The sequence below is a fragment of the Geotrypetes seraphini genome, chromosome 6, assembly GCF_902459505.1.
Source record: "Geotrypetes seraphini chromosome 6, aGeoSer1.1, whole genome shotgun sequence".
Classification (NCBI taxonomy): domain Eukaryota; kingdom Metazoa; phylum Chordata; class Amphibia; order Gymnophiona; family Dermophiidae; genus Geotrypetes; species Geotrypetes seraphini.
Window position 1 is genome coordinate 5,730,298 of NC_047089.1, and position 6,015 is coordinate 5,736,312.

The window sequence follows — 6,015 nt, forward strand, 5'->3', positions numbered from 1 at the left end:
GGGACTGTCTTCTTTGTGACGCTGTCCTCACTCAACAGGACCTCTCTCGTTTGTTTACTCGTGCTTGTCGTCTCATTTCATTGAGTTCCCTCACTGGTTTTGATTTCAAGTTGAGGGGGAGGTGAGGTGCTGGCTGTTTTCCTGGCCTGTGTATGTTGGAGGCTGGTGTAAACATTTGTAATTTGATGTTGGAGGCCCTTTTGGGTGTTTTCAGTAACTCTTTTAAAAGAATATTGCTTCTTTTTTGCCACTTCAAGTTTCAAGTTTATTAAGATTTGTTATTAATGAGTATAACAATTAAAAAAAAAAAAAAAAAAAGGGAGGACAAAATAAGACATTGTATACAAATTATATATGTTCTAATCCAAACTGGTCCAAAAGTCAAGGGGGATGAACTACAATCTTTAAAGAAAGAAAAGAAACATTTAGGGAAGAACACATATGGTGGGAACACATAAGAAGAAAATAAAATAAAATAAGAATAATTTGGTGACCTACCCTTAAGATTGATTAGGGTCTAAAGGCTTAGTAATTGGTAAGTTATACTGTCTATGTATTGAATGTGTCCTTATACAGAAAGCTTTTTAAGGAGCGCTTGAACTTTTCTAAGGAAGGTTCATTGCGTAGGTATAGTGGTAAATTGTTCCAAAGCTGGGGTGCTACGACTGAGAAAATGGTAGATCTCCTGGTCCCTATTATTTTTAGAGAAGGAATAGTTAATAAATGTTGTGTTGATCTGAGTGCCTTAAATGGAGAATGCGGTATCAAAAGACGTCTCCAGGCCTAGTTACAAGAAAATTGTGAACAATCATTCATTACTCATTGAGGGGTTTGCATCAAATCTATAGAACTGCTTTCCCAAAAAGGCAGAATAATAGTGACTAATTGGTGTGCTCTGGAATGAGAGGGCACAGGATGAAGTTAAGAGGTGATAAGCTCATGAGTGATCTAAGGGTGGTAGATGCATGGAACAGTCTCACGGAAGAGGTGGTGGAGACAGAGACTGGGATAGGCACGTGGGACCTCTTACTGTACTGCAGATGTGTGAAACTCTGGCCCGCCAGACAATGAAAAATTAGCAATTAAGCTGGCCCACCGGAAGGCATCAGCTGTAGATTCACGCACCTCAAGTCTTTACTACTCTGTAGAGTACGGTACTGGGGTTTAAGAAAGGATTGGACGATTTCTTGCTGGAAAAGGGGATAGAAGGATATAGATAGAGAATTACTGCACAGGGCCTGGACCTGTTGGGCCGCCGCGTAAGCGGACTGCTGGGCACAATGGACCTCAGGTCTGACCCAGCGGAGGCATTTCTATAGCTGATGCCTGTAGCTGGGGTTCTGGAATCTTTTGTTACTCTTTGGGATTCTAGAATCTTGTTACGCTCTGGGATTCCGGAATCTTGCTACTCTTTGGGATTCTAGAATCTTGTTACGCTCTGGGATTTCGGAATCTTGCTACCCTTTGGGATTCTAGAATCTTGCGATTCTTTGAGATTCTGTATGGATTGTTGCTACTTCTTGGGTTTTGGCCAGGTACTAGGGACCTGGATTGGCCATTGTGGGAAAGGGCTATTAGGCTTGATGGCCCATTGGTCTGACCCAGTAAGGCTATTCTTATTCTAGTTAGGATCATGTGTTTATGAGCTTGTATATTGTCTATAATGCAATTAATTGTGTTTATACTTTGCCATTTCTGTAGTTCACTTGCAATATATTAAACTGAATAAACGAAATGCCCTTTTGTACGGACAGACTACGCAAGGCTTCTACAATGACTTTACGTCAATGGAATAGGCTGAAATATGTCCCACAAATATATCAACTGCCCAAGAAACATGAATCCATGCCAACCGAAAACTCTTCCCCATCTACCCCCCAACAAATAACTTCTTTCCCGTCCCCAAACCCCAACCTGCCCTCCCGTCCTCCCCATCTACAAAACATACATTTTTAACATGCTTTGGGTATTGCAATCAGGAGATATAGTGAGCAATTGTCATCCTCAGGTACAAAGCAAAAAAAATCCCCCATGACACACATCAAAAGTCCCTGGGGTGCTGAGATCCATACAATTAGGAAATAACCCTGGACAAGAATAGGACACATTCCTGTCGGGGACCACTCCCATTAAAGGAAGCATGTAATCCTGTGACACGTTCCATGTGTTACTGTCATTCCCTTGTGACTGGCCAAACCAGGGGATAAACTGGGTGCTTCTCGGGCCTTATTACATATATACTGGATTTTGCAAGCCAGTTCCAGCTCTGTTACATAAAGAGCAAATGCAAATGCCAGTCTTGTTTCTCCCTCCTGTGGTATGTGAGGCATGACTTAGCAAAAGTAGACCACATCAGAACTGACACTAGCAAAAGAAACGCAGCCAACTGCAAAGAAATGCCAGGAAAGAGCACAAAAATTGAAAGAGAGAGAAGACCCTCCACAAACAAAATGCCCAGCAGACAGGTATGGAGAGGAATTCTCCCCACTCACATAAACAGAGCTCTTAAGATGACCACCCAAATACACCAAATCTCATTAGATGTCTGCCCAATTTTCCTACAAAAAAAAATCCATCATACATATACTATAACCATCGATTAGACTGCCTGAACGACTCACTAGCAAATGGAATATCCAGGATCCATTAACCTGGAAATTCAATGCCAGAACCCAAACATGATCCAACATTGAAGTTTTGAGTATAACACCGGCAGCAATCACCAAAATGCTGATCAACACCTGCTAAATATTGGGCCTCAGCTGTTTACTTGCAAACCTCTTTTAGACGTTGTAACTTGATGGCAGATAAAGGCCAAATGGCCCATCCAGTCTGTCCATCCACAGTAACCATTATCTCTTCCTCTCTCTAAGAGATCCCACGTGACTATCACAAGCTCTCTTGAAATCAGACACAGTCTTTGTCTCCACCACCTCTTTGGGAGACTGTTCCACACATCTACCACCCTTTCTGTAAAAAAGTATTGCCTTCGAATACTCCGGAGACTGTCACCTCTTAACTTCATCTTATGCCCTCTCATTGCAGAGTTTCCTTTCAAATGAAAGAGACTCGACTCATTAACATTTATATTACGTAGGTATTTCAACGACTATCAAATCTCTCCTCTCCTGCCTTTCCTCCACAGTATACAGACTGAGATCTTTAAGTCTTTGTGGAGTGACGATGTTCCTAAATGGACTTTATTTGAAAGTATCAAAGTTCCAAAGGTACACTAAAATCATCCACATAAAATAATTCCATCCACAAAAGAGCCTTAAAGGACCTAGTCCGCTAGGGATATAGGACCCAACACTGTCCGTATTTCGACAAAAAGTCTTCTTCAGGGGTCCCTGGGGGTCCTATAAATGTGAGTACGTGGGAAACAATTGTGTGGTGAACCGAAGTGAGACACTGCTTGCATTTGCAATGGAAAAAAACATCGTCACTCCACAGAGTTTTTTTGGTTTTCTCTGGATTTTCTTCTTTGTGGATATTTTGGGGTCAATTCCTTTTGTTTTTATCTTTAAGTCTTTCCCAATACACCTTATCACGAAAACCACACACCATTTCAGCAGCCTTCCTCTGGACCGACTCCATCCTTTTTATATCTTTTTGAAGGTGCGGCCTCCAGAATTGTACACAATATTCTAAATGAGGTCTCACCGAAGTCTTATACAGGGGCATCAATACCTCCTTTTTCCTACTGGCCATCCCTCTCCCTATGCAACCTAGCATCCCTCTAGCTTTCGCTGTCACCTTTTCAACCTGTTTGGCCACCTTAAGATCATCACATACAATCCCACCCAAGTCCCGCTCTTCTGTCGTGCACATAAGTTCTTCACCCCCTAAACTGTACCGTTCCCTATGGTGTTTGCAGGCCAAATGCATGACCTTGCATTTCTTAGCATTAAATTTTAGTTGCCAAATTTCAGACCATTCTTCAAGCTTCGCTAGTTCTTTCTTCATGTTATTCACACCATCTGGGGTGTCTACTCTATTGCAGATTTTGGTATCATCCACCTGTCAGCCCTTCAGCAATATTATTTATAAATACAGACAGCGGGCATGAAAGACATACAGATAGGGGGGTCAAGGAGAGAGACAGAAATAAAGACAGACATAAAGAAAGAAAGGGGGCAGGGAGAGAGAAAGACAGACAGAAAGAAATAAATGCCTAAGTCTGCACATCTATTCTAGCACCCGTTAATGTAAAGGGCTGAAAAACTAGTATAGAAATAAAACAAAACATACAGGAAACAAGGTAATATATTTTTTATTGGACTAAAGCTAATCAAAAAATGCATCGTTAGTCCAATAAAAAAGGTACCACCTTATTTCCTTTATATTTGATTACTGTCATTTGCATTTTAGAAGGGGGTGTCTTTCCTGGAAAGTGCTGTGCACAGCCTTTGACCTTTTCTTTCATGCGTTTCCAGCTCCCCCTAGACCCAACGTGATGTGTCAATGCTTTGAATCCAGGCAACGCTCTGGTCATTAGAATCAACCAGGTCTTTTAACTAATCTTCGGTCTAAAGAAGTTCGATCACGTGACGCCATACTTCAAACAGCTACACTGGTTGCCGATGGAAGCTCGTGTAAAGTTTAAGTCCGCCTGCCTCTGTTTTAAAGTTTTCTACGGTCTAACCCCTAAATACATCACTGACCTCTTCTCCTTCTCAGCCAACAAACACAAGAGAAGCTCCCACTCGCACTTCGTTTCTCCCCCGGTTAGAGGATGCGAACTAAAAAAAACACCATGAGCATCTTCTCTCACATCAGGCTGCTCTATGGGGTAAAGACCTAGAACAACTCCTGTTGCCCACCACTTATGAGGTATTCAGGAAACGCCTCAAAACCCACCTATTCCCGAAATACCTAGACAGTTAACCCACTTCCCTCCTTCCCCTCTCTTGCCCTTTCTCCCCATTGTTCCCCACATCCCTTAAGTTAATTCAACTTGTACGTCAACTCAACTTGTACCCCAATAATCTTTTGTAAACCGCATAGAACTTAACGGTATTGCGGTATATAAACTGTTATTATTATTATAATTATTATCATCGTACATGGATCTGGCACTTATGACTTCATTTTATATGGGTACCCAGGAGTATTTTTTTTGCTTTCCAATATGTTCTACTGGTATTAAGTGATATTTTTAATGCAACTGGTAATATAGGTGCCCTTTTGTAGACCGAGGGGGATGTGTTTTAACTGTGGTTGTTGATGCCCCTTAACCCGAGGAAGTAAATGGTTGTAAGCCATCTGGGGCAGGGGGCAGGGGACATGAACTATAACTTGCCTTGCACTCGAATTTATAAAGATGAGTCATTTAACCCCCTTTACAAAACCGTGCACAAGGTTTTTAGGCTGTCTGGCGCATTGAATGCTCTGCACTGCTCTAATGCTCAGAAGAACCTCTTGCGCAGTTTTGTAAAAGGGGGAGGAGTTAATTTGAAAAGCATGAAATTCATTATTACCTCCCCTTTCCTAATCTCTAAACCTTCTACTGTTTCTTCCTGCCCCAAAATTAATTTTGCCTAGCAGTGGAAGCAATGAGGACACAAAATTCATATCATTGTTTGGATTTAATTTGAAGAGATTCACCCAAGGCAGTGAAAATGGTTCATTTATTAATTTATATTTTACCTATCAAAGTTATCTAAGTGGTTTTTACAATCAGGTACTCAAGCATTTTCCTATCTGTCCCGTTGGACTCACACTCTATCTAATGTACCCAAGGCAATGGAGAATAGAGTGACTTGCCCAGGGTTACAAGGAGCAGCATGGGATTTGAACCCACAACCTCAGGGTGCTGAGGCTGTTGCTCTAACCCAGTGGTTCCCAAACCTGTCCTGGGTGACCCCCAGCCAGTCAGGTTTTCCAGATATCCCTAATGAATATGCATGAGAGAAATTTGCATATAATGGAAGTGACAGGTATGCAAATCTCTCTCATGTATATTCATTAGGGATATCTGGAAAACCTGACTGGCTGGAGGTCACCCAGGACAGG